This window comes from Cynocephalus volans, chromosome 8, assembly GCF_027409185.1.
Source record: "Cynocephalus volans isolate mCynVol1 chromosome 8, mCynVol1.pri, whole genome shotgun sequence".
NCBI lineage: Eukaryota > Metazoa > Chordata > Mammalia > Dermoptera > Cynocephalidae > Cynocephalus > Cynocephalus volans.
In genome coordinates, this window is record NC_084467.1 from 64,429,766 (window position 1) to 64,446,117 (window position 16,352).

The following is a 16,352-nucleotide window of genomic DNA, read 5'->3' on the forward strand; positions in this document are numbered from 1 at the left end:
AGCACTGATCCTTATATACCACACTCTATCATTTATTTACTTTTCTGTTTCATATGTCTCTTGTGCTAACATATAAGCTCAACAAAGACCCAGACTTTGCTTTTACTTTTCTCTACATTATCTTCAGTTCTTAGCACAGGGAGTGCATGGCACATCGTAGATGCACAATTAATGTTTGCCATATGAATATGTCCACAGTCATGGAGTTTGGAAGAGAATCTCTGAGGAGTAGATAATTTGAATTAGAACTCAAGAACCTAGGTACATATTAATCAAGTAAAGAGAGGAAGAAATAGTAATGATAGTAACAGTGGTAATAGTAACAATTATCATTACTGCTAACTATGTTGCTTACATATATTATCTCTTGATCTTTAAAACAACCCTGCAATGTAGGTACAATTATTATCTCCACTTTGCAGATAAGAAGCTAAGACACAGAGACAGCTTGCCAGGGAAAGGAAATAGTATGTGTAGTGGATTAAATTATGTCCCCCCAAAACTCACTGAAGCTTGAATTGTGTTCCCCAAGTTTTATGTATTGGAAACTTAGCCCCCACTGACTGCTAAGAGGGTGGGAAACCCTATTATGGCAATTGAAAGGTGAAGCCTTGAAGAGGTGATTAGATTATAGAACCATGTCTTAGTGAATAGATTAAAAATGGTGGTCAGGGGTGTGGTTCTGAGGGCTTTAAAAGAAGACAGAGGAGTCTCTCTCTCTCTCTCTGCTCTCTCTGCTTCCACAATTGTGCAATGTGAGACCCTTGGGTCACTGTTGCCACCACCAGATGGACTTTGGAGTTCCCAGCCTCAGAAACTGTAAGCAATAAATTTTCTTTTCTTTATAAATCACCTAGTTGCAGGTATTTTGTTATAAGCAACAAAAACGGTCAATACAGTATGTGTATATGTGTAATAGCTTTCTGGCCGGAGGAAATACAGGGAGGAGATAGTGAAACAGGGTATGTAGCTGGAGCTCAGAAAGCTAGGGGATGTGGTAGAAACAGAGCCTGGAGAAAAAGGGCAGGGTCCAAGAGATCATGGCACTTATTTGTAGAGTGACCACATGTTCCTGATGCCTCAGGATGGTCCTGGTTTATGACTGTTGTTCTGGAGTAATTAAGTGAATCCCCTTTTCTCTCAAAATTTCCCTGGGTTAGATGATCTGCTGAGTTAAGGAGTTTTGTCTCTCTTCCAGGAGTAGTGAGAAGCCATTAAGAACTGGTGATGTGATCAAATTTCCATTTTGAGAAATAGCTCAGTATTTCTGCACTATTAAAAATAAACAGAATTAAAGGAATCTCTCTGCAGGGAGATGAATTAGGAGGCAACACTATTAATGGTTACCTGCACATGGGTTGTAACAGTAAAGATGAGGAAATGAGAACAGGCTTGCAAAATACTGCATTTGGAGGGTAAAATCAAATTAATTTGGTGATGGGTTACATATGAGGGGGATGTAGGAGAAGATGGTATCACAATAACTCCTAGGTTTCTGGTTTCAGCAAGTGGACATGGGATTTCCAGTTAACTGGATGGAAAACAGTGGAAGAAGACCATGTCTGTATAGGTGCAGAGAGTGGGGATGTGAAGGGTTGAAGATCAATAAATGGTCAACATTATCATCATCAAATCCATATGTATTTTATACCATAGTAACTTTGTTCTGTTTCTTCCACTAACCTGTATATTGCTTTTGAGCAATTATCTTTGACCCGCAGAACTTTGCACAGTGCTTAGAATGCCGAGGTGTTTAAAAATTTGTTAAACTGCTGCTTCTCTTTTAATATTCGTAAGTGGGAAGATCAATAAAATTTAAAATGTTAGTTACATGATAAATTATCAAATGAGCTGTCTAGTCCATGAGTAGTGTCATTGTTTGGATATGACACTGTGTTTTACCTGTCCACCTGTTGATGGACATATGGGTTGTTTCTAGTTTTTAGCAATTACATATAAACTTCAATGAAGATTTCTATACGAGTCTTTGTATTAGCTTTTATTTCTCTTAGGCAAATATCTAAGAGTGTAATGGCTGGAACATTTGGTAAGTTTATTTATAGCTTTTTAAGAAACTGACAAACTGTTTCAAAGTGCTTATATTATTTTACATTCCCATCAGGAGTATATGAGAGTTCCAGTTTCTCCATATCCTCATCACACGTGATATGTTCAATATTTTTAATTTTAACCATTCTAATAAGTATGCAGTGGTATTTCATTGTGGTTTTAATTTGCATTTACCTGATGGGTCAATGAGTTCAGCATCTTTTCATGTGCTTGTTCGTCATCTGTATATCTTCTTTGTATATCTCCTTGGTGGAGAGTCTTCCAAATATTTTGCCTACAAAATTACTTGATTAAAAAAAATTTATTCCTTCACTATGTTTAGAAACTGTTTTTGCTAGGTATAGAATTTTAATTTACAGGGTTTTTTTTTTTTTTTTCATTTTACTATTTTAAAGCTATTATTCTACTGTCTTCTGACTTGCATCATTTCTGATAAGAAATCTACTGTCCTTTTAGTTTTTGTCCCTGAGTACATAATGTGTATTTTTATTCTGGATACTTTAAGATGTCTTTTTTATCACTGATTTTTAGCAATTTAATGGTGATGTGTCTTGGTGTGGTTTTTCTCATGTTTCTTAAGTTCAGGGTGTCTTGAGTTTTTTGCATCAGTGGGGTTATATTTTTCATTAACTTTGGAAAATTTTCCTCCCTTATTTCTTTAAATATTTTTTCTGTCTCCCCTCTGATTGCACTCATATTAGACTGTTTGATGTTGTCCAAAATCTCATTGATACTCATTTTTTAAAAATTCTCTTCATACTTCATTGTTTAGTATCTATTGCTATGTCTTCCAGTTTACTAATCTTTTCTTCTGTAATGTCCAATATACTATTAATTTCATCTAATATATTTTTATCATACATATCATCACTTTCATCTCTAGCAATTTGATCTTGGCCTTTATCATATATTCATGCCTTTACTTAACTTTTTAAGCCTATGGAATATTGTTTAAGAGCTATTTTATTGTCTTTGATTGAATCTATATCAATTCTGGGTCAACTTTGATTGTTTGCTTTTTCTTTTTGTTATAAATTACATTTTCTTGCCTCTTTCCATTCTTGGTAATTTCTAACTGGCTTCCAAACATTGTGATTTTTATGTTGTCGGGTGCTAGGTATTTTTGAATACCTGTACGTATTCATAAAACAATCCTCATCCCCATTCTTACCGAGGTGCAATTAACTTACTTGGAAACAATTTGATCATTTTACGTGTAGCTTTTAAGATTTGTTGGTGAGACTGAAACAGTACTCAGTGTAGAGTTAATAACTTACTACTGAGGAAAGTTGCTTGTGAGTACTTCACCCAGTCACCATGAATCATGAGATCTAGGTGCTGGGAGGAGGCACTATCCCTGGACCTATGTAAGCACTGGAAGCTAATCCTCTCTGTTGCTTTTTTTTTTATTTTTATTTTTCCAGTAGGTGGTAATTTCCTCCCATGTACATGTTGATCAACGCCCCGCTGAATCCTCTAGAGGAACCCTCTGCATATCTCTGTAGTTCTTTCTTTGTGCAGCTTTCTTGTCTCTGGTATTCTCTCTAGCCACCTTGGTTTGTCCAGACTCTCAACTACATCCTCTGGACTGAAGTAATCAGCCAGGGTTCACCTGAGTTCCCCCTTCCTGTATCATGGCCTGGAAATTCTCAACTTAATAAACTGAAGCAATTGTACGGCTCATCTTGTTTGTTCCCATCTCTTAGGGACTATTATCCTTCATTGCCTGATGTCCAATTTAATTTGTTATAAATCAGTGTTTCATATGTTTTGTCCATTTTGAGGTTGTTTTAGGCAAGAGTGATTTTCATCCCTGTTACTCCTTATTGAATGGAAAGAGGAAGTCTCTAAGGAGCTTTTTTTAAATGTAGATTTGTAGTGTATAGGGATTCTGATTCAGTAATTCTGAGGAGGGTATCTGTAGTCATTACTTTTTAAAAGACTCAATGTGACTCTTAAATTATCAGGATATTTAATTACTTGTCTAGATAATTAGTCTAATGAAACTAGAGGTCTAAAAAGATTTCATGAGGGGAATAGACTTTGAACTAGATTTTAAGAAATAATAAAATTTGGCAAGCATAGCCTTTATGCTTGGTACTGGTGGATGATCAAATAGTCTGAGGGATGAATGAATTGATTGACCTTCCCTTTTCATTTCAAGTCTCAGGTTAATACCCACTCTGTAGGTTTCTCTATATTTCTCTGAAAACATTTTAAAATTATACCTTCTTTCCTTTGTTATGATAGCCCATACATTATCATCATCAAATACATATACACCATATGTCATAATTATTTTGTTCTATTTCTTCCACTAACCTGTGTATTGCTTTTGAGCAATTAATTTATCTTTGACCCCTTAGCACAGCACTTAGAATGCTTAAGTGTTTAAAAATATATGTTGATTTGAACTATTCCTTCTCTTTTAATATTAGTAAGTGGGAAGTAGATAACTATTTCAATATAAAAGTCAATTTTGACCTAGATATTTTTAATGATGAATTGAGAGGCACGATAGCATATTAGCTATTTATTGCTATATAAAAAATTACACCAAAACTTTGTGGCTTTAAAAAAATATTTATTATCTTGTAGTTTCTGTAGGACAAAAACTTCAGGGTGGTTTAGCTGGGTCCCTTGGCTATGGTCTCTCACAAGACCACAAAGAGTTGGGTGGGGCTATAGCCATGTCAATGACTGTTAGGGTGACATCCACTTCTGTGCTCACTCCTGTAGGTGTTAGCAAGCTTTAGGTCCTTTCTGGCAGAGGCATTAGTGGTGCCATGTGGTCCTACTCATAGGGCAGCTCACAACAAGGCATCTGAGGGAGAGATCAAGAGAATGCACGTAAGATGAACTCATAGTCTTTTTGTAACCTTGTCTTGGAAGTGACATTTCATAACTTATGCCATATTTTAATGATTAGAAATAAGTCATTATGTCAGGTTCTCACTCAAGAGAACTACCTAGACTCATGTGTAGCCAATACCACTTATATTTTATCAAAGACAACAGCAAACATATAAAGAGATGAATTCATAGAGATTATGTGTTTGTGTATGGAAGGTACCTATATTACTATTACCCTACTAACCTTAAAATGATTCCATACTTAAGTTTTTAGCCCTGTATTCTCCTAGGAACAAAGAAGACCTAGCAAATAGATGTAGTGGCAATGCTATTCTCCAAAACCCAGCAACTCTCTACTGTGAAACAATGATTTCTAGTATGCATTCTTTCATGTCTAGGATTCCAGTGGTACTTTGGAGGTCATGCAAGGAAAAAGGAAGGGGAGCTAGGCCCATGACCCCTACCAGCAGGTGCCACCCAACCCAATTCTGCTATAGTACTTATGCTGAGTTTCGAGTTCATTATATAAAAATTTGAAAAAACTGTTTGAAATGTTTGAAAAACTGAGATCTTAGAGCAATGGCTTTTGGCCATAGCAGTATAGCATAGCATAGAGGTTAGGCATGTGGGCTCTGGAACAAGCCTGCCAGGGTTTGTTTGTATTCAGTTTCTACCATTTGCTAGCCAAATGTACTAGTCCATTTTGTGTTGCTATAACAGAATACCTGAGACTGGGTAATTTATACAGAACAGAGGTTTACTTGCTTACAATTCTGGGACAGCAGCATCTGATGAGGACCTCAGGCTGCTTCTCCTCCTGGCAGAAAACAGCAGGCAAGGAGTGGGTACAAGCAGATCACAAGGTGAGAGACAGAGAGAGAGAGAGGACATGCCAGGTTCTTTTAAACAACCAGCTCTCATGGGAACTAAGAGTGAGAACTCACTCATTACTCCCATACCTAGGGAGAGGGGTGTATTGATAAGGGATCTGCCCGCGACTCAACAGCTCCCAACACTGCCACATTAGGGATGAGATTTCCACATGAGTTCTGGGAGGACAGTACATCCAAACTCCATCACTAGGTGATGGGATTTAGAAGGCTGGGATTGAGTTCTACCCACAGTTGTATTTTGTCCCTTTTTTTATTTTTGAATCCAGAACTACTTGGGCAGATTGGATACTATGCTTTCTTTAATTTTTATTGTAGGCTTCTGTTATTAGCTACCAGGTATTTACCTTAACATAGTTTAATACAACCAATAAAATGGTAAATATTTACCACCATTATGCATACTATTCGCTCTCCTGATAACAGGTCTCTAACTAGATGATGTGTGTTCTTCATTTTAATAAACTTCTTCTCTAGAAAGAAAATTATCTGTAATTGATTTCTATACCTGTCAAAGTATAGTGTTTCATAATAAATTGAAACATTTTTACAACTGTGAATGTGCCAATTTTATTGTTCTACTTATTCTAACATTCTTGCAACAAACATTTTCAATTTTGTTGTTAAAGTACCTGTAGAGTACAATTGATTACCCACATCTGATTTTCTAAAATTAATTAAGGTAATATCTTGCAGTTCATCAAAGAGTCAGTTTTCTGGTTTAATTAATGTGGAAGCTCAAAAAAGGGAATACTAAATATTCCATACATGTACTTGTAACTTGACTAACCCTTGAGCCTGAGACTTAATTGTTGATGTTGTCTTTTTTGTTTTTAAATTTCTGCTGCTGGAAATTCATTAATCATTGGTATAATTTTTTAGGAGGATTCTTATTACTTAGCCTTGTCTAAGGGGAAAATGTTTATGTGTTCCTTTTTATATTCCTTTAGTTGACTCTAACTTGCCTTCAGAGTATAATTTAAAAGTTGATTTTCAAGTGGAGGACAATCACTTTTGTTTTCAAATGCTTTGGAATAAGAGCATCTTCTGGGAAAATAGAGGTACAGGTGACTTGGATTAGGTAATGAAAGTCAAGAAAAAAATGGTTGTCAGGTGCTACTTGTATTCCTCCATGATTGTGATGTTAGGCATGTGCAGTGGGTGGAAGAATGTCAGTGGGAGGGAATATAACTTGTATTCTGATTTTCCAGTCTCAACAATTGTAATATAGTGAAAAATGGGGGTCCACTGGCAAGCTGTATAAATAAATCTCATAGAAAATATTGTGACTTTTGAAATGCATAGAACATGATGTGTTTATGGCATAGTGAACATTAAAAGCCTGTTTTCTAAGCCAGTGATTTTATAATAAAACCTTCACATAGGAAATGATGGTGGAAAAAGTCTATATCTAAGGAAGCAAATAGCACAGTGATATGATGATTAACTAGAAGATTCAGATAATTTTTCACCTCTTTTCTTAAGTATATCTCTTTTTTGGCTTCCTTGACAGACATTCCTTTGTTCTCTTTTTCCTTCTTAGATAACTCTTCTTCTTTTCTGGCTCCCTTTTCTCCCACTTTCAACCATAAATATCCCACAAATACCTCTTACTACTGTGGTGAAGTGATGTTTTTTCCTGCTTTCTGTTATTACTCACCCTGCTTCTTCTCACTCTCTTCATCCATCAGTTTTTCTACTTATGGACTCATCACTTCCTGAGGAATGATGTTAAATTTATGCTATCAATATGATCGTTTTATTACATGTATGTAAGTTAATGTGTCTCTATGCTTTATTTTCGCAACTTAAGAATATGGAGTTTCCTTGTAATTTCTTTGATAATATTGTCTTGTGGAATGATTTTTTGAGTAATATTAAGACAAAATTTAATTTTAGCCTGAGATAATAAGAGAAAGATCATATAAAAGAACTTCATTTCTGTGACAGCCTGAAGAAACTATTTTCCAATAGGTTTTTTACTCAAATACTTAATTAGAGCTATGTCAGGTTTTTAAAAAATCACTACAATATTCAGCCAACATTATGAGGGAAAAACTCTGTAATCACATGATATAATGAGTTCTCACCTAACATTTATAGTGGTTGTCAAAGAATCGTGTATATGTGTGTGTGTGTGATATATGTATATGTGTGTATACACATACATATATGTACACACATACATATATGTACACTGTCTTAGTCCATTTCTGTTGCCTATAGCAAAATACTCGAATCAGGGTGATTTGTAAAGTAAGTTAAACTTATTGCTTACAATCCAAAGTCCAGGGAACACAGCTGGTGAAGGTCTTGGTGGTGGCAACAGTGATAACAGGATATCCCATTGCAAAAATGGTGGAGCGGAGAGAGACTCAGCTCCTCATTCACTCTCCTTTTAAAGCCCTCAGAATCACATCCCTGACCAACCAGTTTTAATCCATTCCCTACAGTGTGGTCCTACAACCTAATCACCCCTTCAAGGCCCCACCTTTCAATTACCATAATAGGATTTCCCACCATCAACAGTTACAGTGGAGAGGGGGACATCCAATCTACAGCATACACATATAGAACTGCATATATACATACATATATATATATATATATATATACACACACACACACACACACACACATACAGAAAATAGATCATAAAGTCAAAAGAAGGGCTTAGTAACTCTAAAGTAAATGCTATTATCTAAAATGCTTTCTAAGTAATATAAGCCTTCAATACAAATGAATAAGCAATTACTAGAGCTTTAATTGACACAGCTTTTGATTCATTTGTTTGAAAACTTGAGAATTATGTTCAAATTTTGATTGAGGGATTGTACCCAATGGAAACAGCTTGTGGAATGAGAACACAGTGAACTGCCAAGGAGAGTTGGAAGAAACCAGCTATTATAAGTGATTAATCTGAGAGACAGAAACTGTAGGTGATGTTCCCTACTTTGTAAATTTGTGAAGTAGACAAAGTTTTATCTTCATGCTAATTTCCCCTTATTGGCTTCTTCTTTTACAGTCATCATTTGTTGATAACTTCTCCTCATCTTTCCCCTTCCCCAGTCCTCCCATGTGCTCCCATGCTAATTCTACCATCTTAATATCACGAAAATTTATTCTCTATCTCCAGGCCACTACTACTACCTCAGCTCATTTTATCCTTATCTCTTTCTTTAATTTACTGCAAGACCATGCTTACTCATTACCTGCTTCTAGTCTTGCTCGTTCTTTAATAGATATGTTATGCTATTACTGGAAGGATCCTTCTAAAATGCAAATCAAACGTGTTTTACTCCTACTTAAAGCCTCTTGGTATATCCCTATAAAGAAAAATATTAGGAAAAATCCTAAACTTTGTTTTTTCAGTCAACTGCAAACAATTGTATAGTCAAACAATTATATAGTCTTACTAATATGTTGCCTATATGGCCATCATTGCAAAATTCTTAAAGAGTGACATCAACCAAGAGCTATCTCCTCTACAGTGTTGTCTGAGATGGCAAGGAATTACTAAATATCCCCAAGTAATACTACAAAAAGCAGCATGCATTTAAACTTTGGTGCTTTTCCTTGCAAGCTGTATAGCACTGAGCTTCATTGTCCTTATTTGTAAAATCAAGCTATTAATAACAATTTTCACAAGATTGTTGAGAGCATTAAATGAGATAGATAGTGTTGACTTATGGCACATATTCCTTTGCCTCCTAATGCTTTTATTCAAAATAACAAGAATCAAATCTGAGCATCACTTATCATCAGGGAAATGCAAATCAAAACCACATTGAAATTCATCTCAACCCCATTACGCTGGATATTATGAAAAAGACAGAGAATAGCAAATACTGGCAAGGATGCAGAGAAAGAAGAACACTTATACACTGTTGGTGGGACTGTACAGTCATTATGGAAACCAGTACATAGGTTTCTCAAACAACTATAAATAGAACTATCATATTATCTAGCAATTCCACCACTGGGTATATACCCAAAGGAATGGAAATCATGTTGAAGGAATACCTGCAGCACCATGTTTATTGCAGCTCTATTTACAATAACCAAGTTATGGAACCAACCTGAATGTCCATAGACAGATGACTGGATAAGGAAAATGTGGTATATATACACAATGGAATACTACTCAGCCATAATAAAGAATGAAATTTTGCTATTTGTAGCAGCATGGATGAGTTTGTAGAAAATTATGTCAAGTAAAATAAACCAGGCACAGAAAGAGAAATATCACATATCCTCACTCATAAGAGGAACTAAAAAATAAACAAACAAACAAACAAACAAACAAACACCAATCACAATAATATGGTGAACTTTCTGAAGGAGAGAACAGAACTGTGGTTACTAGATGCGGGAAAGGGGGAGGGGGAGGGCAGTTAACAAGAAATTGTTTAATGGACAAAAAGAATGATCATGTTTTATACTGACGAATATGCTAATTATCCTAATTTGATCATCAGACTTTGTATACAGGTACTGATATTCAACTCTGAACCCTAAATATGTATAAGCAGTTATGTTTCAATAATAATAATAATAATAATAATAATAATAAATAACAAGAATCAAAGGGCAAGTGATAAAGATGAGATCAGTGCCAGGGGTGGTATCAGCCCAGGGTAAATGTGTTTGGGAAATAGGGTAGAGATACGTAACAGAATTATCAGTTGCCAAAGAAGGTAGATCCTGTGTTGGAGGAAGTCTAGAGTAAACGTGTGTGTATGCGTGTGTGTGGTAATAGTAGTAGCAGTCGGAATCAACCAGGGCATATACAGAGCAAGAAAACTAACAGCTACCACTTACTGAACACTTACTCTTAGGTACCAAGCATTGTGCTAAATGCTTTGAATGTATTAACTTAATTAGTACAATTAAAGGAGACAAGAACGAAAGGAAACACAAGTGTCAGTGAGGACAAAGCAACACTTAAGAGATGAACAGAGAAAGAACCACTTCTATGGAGGAATCATAAGGATAAATCTAGTCCTTCTCTGACAAGAATCCGGAGATTTAGTCATGGTGTTTACAGTGTTTCTTTCATGGGATACCTCTTTATTTTGTTGGATAGCCTAACACTTAAGGTTTCCTTAGAGAAGTTCTAAGTGGTGGGTTTAGAGCAAGCAGGCACTAGTTCCATGAAGTCACACTGTGACTGAGAAAGAGGTGGTCACTGTTTCATATCTGCTGGTGTGGCGTCAGAGGAGCAAGTCAAACAGGTTTGATCTTGCTGTCCCAAGCAGGCAGTGGTTGTAACGACATGTATTTGGATAAATCACATTGAGGAACTGGGAGGTGGCAGAGAATTAGAAACTGTGTCAAGGGTGACTAAGCCCTGCCTGTGGAGTGAGAAAGTCTAACTTATATTCAAAATGGATTCCAAGGCAACATAAAATTATAAGAACTCACTACAGACCAAAAATTTGGAATGGGTAATTAGGAGGCTTTTGAACTCATTTTCCAGAGAGATATTCCTGTAGTGGTGAGGTCGGAAGTCAGATTGCAGTGATAGGAGGTGAGAAAATGTGGATAAAATGTGTACACTACCCTAAAAACAAGATTGTCTGTAAATTCTATGAGAGAGGGCAATAATTTGAGAGGACAACAATTGAGAACTGGCTATTGAATGTTAGCACAGGAAATAACTGGAAAAATATCAAACCTAAATCAACTCCTGTATTAATGACATGGGGATCATTTTGAATTGATGAGGCATAGACTTTATAAAACAGTGTTTCCTCTAAAGCTTTGCTAACAGATTTTCCACTAAATGGAAATGGGTATCATCCTAGTGCAGTTTCATTGTTCTGCTCTCTATAAATCTCAATAATAAAGGTTAGATACAGGCATTCAGAAGAGAAAATCACGGCTTTAAACAAACTATAAATCTTAAGGAAAACATTGGTTATAAGCATGAATTTGAAGATGACTCCAAAAAAGTAATAAGAAGTAAAATACCACTTAAAGCAAAGAAAAGTTTAATTTCAAATTATTTATTGAAAGTCTACTAGGTATTAAACAGTGTATTTGATTTTGGCAATTTCAAACTGAGATTGATTGCCATTTTATTTCATCTAGAATTTACCTTCTTCTACATGGGACATTTCTCTTACATGGGACATTTCATTTCTCTTTATACAATCATTTTCTTTTTCATCCCTGCCCAATGACTTTCATAAGATAAAAGATAGAGGGGAAGCTAAATTGGACCAAATCAAATAAATTAAGGTCATACTGTAGGAAAAATATTTAGCAAGCAAGAACAGTGAGGGATTTTGCTGTTATAGGCATTACTTTTAGAACCTCTGAGATTTTGAATGATAAGGTCTGGCTATTTTAGTTAGAAGGATTAAATTCTAGTGCCTCAAGTGAAAAATCCTTTTATCTGGAGCAAGAACTTCTTATACTTAATTGAGACAATTTTAGAACATAAAAATAGTTAAAAATTGTGTAAAATGATGGTTTACTACTGTGATAATTAATGGAAAGATTACATTATGGGGATAAGTTGTATAGGCATTTAGAATATTTTCATGGAGAACATGGGAACTGAGCTTGGCCCTGAAACTGGGTGTGTGGCACACAGAGAAAGAGATGAGAAGACAATCTAGGGAGAAAAAGCAAAGTGTGCAAATAAGTATACATTACAACCTGGAAATCAGGTAGTCTTTACTGGCAACTTTTGGGGGGCAATTGGTAAATAAAAATATCTGTAAAGGGTAATTCAAATAGTAATTGCCCTACTATCAAAATAAAGAGCTCTGATTCATTTTCTGTGCTCATGAAACTACCACTTAGTAAGAGACACTTCATCGTGCTTATACTTCCAGCAGTAAAATGTACCAAGTTACCAGCCCATATTTGAATTTTGTCTCTATAATAATAATAATAATAATAATAATATATGTATCAGTTATATAAATATAAGTATGATGTAGTTAATATCCTTGAAGTGTTTAAAGCTTATTAAGAAGTCCTTTCTGTGATGAGACTTGTTTCTGGTTTAAAGTTTTACTGGTAGTTTTGTTATTGCTTTTTGAGAAAAAAATCAAGACCAAGTATTCTCTCAAAAAATTTTAAAATAACAGAATGTATGCTCTGTAAAAATCTCCATGAGATGATAATGCATTTAAAACTCCAATCACAGTTGCTGGCATAGAGCCAGCACTTGGGGTTTGTTGAAGGTTAATTTGAAACAAGTGATCAATAAATGTTTGTTGAATTTAATTATGCAAAATTTCTATCATACAACTGAGTTCTAATAATGTTTAAATTCCCTTCTGTCTGATGGTACATATAGCTTGAAAACTTTTGCTTTTAGTAGAAATACAGTCCAATTCAACAATTATTGGAAACCTATCATATACCTACCATGGTGGTGAATAAAATAGATTTAGTCTTTGACTTCATCTTAGTGAAAAAAGTGTGAAAATGATTTACCAACTTTTTCAGGTTCTGGAGTAAGGAAAGCACAGGTAAAATGATTTGATAAATATGTGTTCAAGCCTAACTGTTATATGAGTGCACTTGTCTTAGCCCACATGACAGGCATATTTGCACATCATAATAAACTACATTCCCGTAAAGAGTGCTAGGAGATATTCTGCCCGTCATGACTCCAAAAATTATAAAAATTAATAAATGCATTTCACTCGTGTAGGTAAAATCAGGTAATTCCAATACACATTGCTCTCAATGGTTAAATACTTCCCTGAATTTTAAAACAAACTAAATAAAGCCTGTAGTTCAATAATGACTCTGTGTGGTTTCATTAAAAGTTATATTTTGACAGTTTCTCAGAAGGCCAACACTTCATAATTAATGAACGTTCAGCCAAAAGGTTGACCTTCTGAGTGATTGGACGAGCACAAACTTAGAAGGAAAAAAAAATTGCTATCTTTTAGAATGAAGGTAAGTTCTGGAACCACGCCTGAGAAATTGGCTCTGTGTGTTAACATTTGAGAGTTCCTTTTACAATAAAAATCCATGCTATATACCTTATTTTATGCTATATTTAAAATAAGAGAAATCGTGAAAAGCTTCAGCTACCATGATCATTAGTGGCCTCCTTTAAAGGTTTCTGAGACTGAAATCCCGAGAATGTGAAACCTAAGTGATCAGCCATTTGATATAAATAGCTCCGGCCTTCATTTCCAAGCTAAATCTACAGAGCCTCTACTGCCATGTGGCTTCCTCCTCTCTGGGATTGAGTCAGTAAGTTCATTTACTCAAAGGTTACTATTAATAAGATCAAGGTTGCAGGCGCAACCTGATGAAAACAAACTTTTAAGCCAAACACATCTGGATTTGAGTTCCAGTTCAGCCCCTTAGAAGCTGACTGATCTCAAATATGTTGCTTAGCCTCCCTGATGCACAGTTTCTTCACATTTAAAATGGAAGGGTAGCACCTCTCCCATATTTCTTTGTTTTAGCATGAAATAGTTAGAATAGACTGCTGTTAGCATTGATACCCTTGGTTCAGGGCCTGATACATAATATTCTCTCAATGAATGATAATTGTGGTTTTAAGTTTTTATTAGAAAAACACTTCACTGTACACATTTTTATTCTACTGATCATTAGTTAGCAATATCCAAATATCAGCAAAAGCATTGTTCTGAGAATGTTTAGAAGCCTATACGCCTGCTTATATTTTTGGACCCACCAAAAATTTCAGGTGTTCCAACAAGAATTCCTTATCCTTTTGTATAACAATTATAATCAGTTCTATCCCACTGATTGAATAAATTTTAAGAATAAGCACGTAAAATAACAGCGCTAGCTCATATATGCTGAATAAGTTGTATTCAATAGATGATTAAATGGATGGTTAGGTGAATGAACTATTTAAAACTATGGGGCACTCAGAAACAAAGCTTGAGGCAAGAGACTAAAGATTCACTTACCTGTTGACACTGACTTGGTCTATGACCTTGAAAAATTTTCTAATTTTATTTGATTCTCAATTTCTTCCTCTTTAAAATGCAGGGGTTTGATATGTAATGTCCATCCACTGTCACTCTCCAGTTCTGAAGGGCTATGATTCACACAGTGAGGAAACTTGACTTAGGAGGCAATTTGTTTATAGAAAAAGAAGAGGTGATAGAATTTAAGTCCCTCGAGCTCTTATATTCCATCTGTTTTCTCTTCTAACAGACTTTTGAAAAAGTTTCCAAATATATATTATTTGACCAACCAGAGAATAGAAAGTGCATGAGGAAATTCTGCAATGAAAATGAATACACCCAAGAGAACTGATTCCAGAAAAGAGAGGCTTAGAGATGGGACTTTGGGAGAAAAACTCTGAAGGGTCAACAGGTTTGTTGTAAAGGGTTGCAGAACATGTCATCCCAATATATGCCACTTTTGGCATATTGATGACTTTGAACTACAGAAAATTGAGAATAAACAGATAAACAAAAGGTTCTCTGCCTTCTCCTTATTTATTTAAAAGCAGGACATAAATTTGTAAAGGTGGCCCTTCTTCCTACTTTCTCTACTGGGAAGGACAGAAGTTAATCACCAGAGAAAACTCTAGACCCTTATCAGCCCAGAGAAGTCACCAGAGGAATCTACATAACAAACCTTGCTAAAACTAGCCCTTATCTTCCACTAGTTTCCCCCATATACGAGGGTACTTCAAAACGTCCATGGAAAAATAGAATTAAAAGATAACCCTCATCTTTCCATGAACATTTTGAAGTACCCTCATACATATGTGATGCACATGTTAATAAACTTCTGTTTGTTCTTCTCTTGTCCATCTGTCTTTTGTCAGTCTAAGTTACAAGTTACAAGTTCCAGCAAATGAACCAAAAATGAGCAGAGGAAAAATAACTTTTTTTCTCCTCTGCGTTTGCCAGTCTATGGCTTTTCATGAAGACAGTTGGTCAACACTTCCTGGTATTTTTCACTTGCTCATTAATTCATTTATGTGGAGTATGCTAACATTTATAAAGCAAATGTATTTCACAGGGCCTAGCTTCCAAAGCCCTGTAGTTTCAGGTACAGCCTGACTTTTAAAAATTACACATACAAATGTTAAGCTTGCAAAAGGCAGGAAATTTTCCCCCGACTAAAGTCTCTGTTGTAGATAAAGAATTGTAGCACAGCAAAATCATTGGCTCTAAGGGCAGATGTCTTTGGTGCAGCTAAACCTAATGATTGTTGCCATGGCAATTATCTTACTGTTCTTTTTGTAATGACCTATGTTCCTTTTCTGTAACTTTCTGGTCTGGAGAATAAATACTGAGAGAGAACCCTAGTTCAGTGTTATTTTTCTGAGGAATGCTTCTCTCTTGAGGGTTCTTGGAAAATTAACCCCTCCGGGGCCTCTCACAGCTCAGAAGAAATGGGTTTTGAGTAATCCTTTGCATCTCTGTCACCCTGGGGGAGAGGTGACACATTTATCTATTCAACAAATGTTTATTAAATGGTTGGCATTTGTGTGGCATCATGCTAGGGTAAGATTGTAAAGATGAATTGGATGTACATTCTGTCCTTAAATCTCTTATTCTTGAGTAG

At 35.5% G+C, this 16,352-nt stretch overlaps 1 protein-coding gene across 1 annotated transcript in view; it reads left to right on the forward strand.

The window, feature by feature from the left end:
* Positions 1-16,352, forward strand: part of TNNI3K (TNNI3 interacting kinase) — a 291,813-nt gene that overhangs the window by 79,156 nt on the left and 196,305 nt on the right. The window lies entirely within an intron of this gene.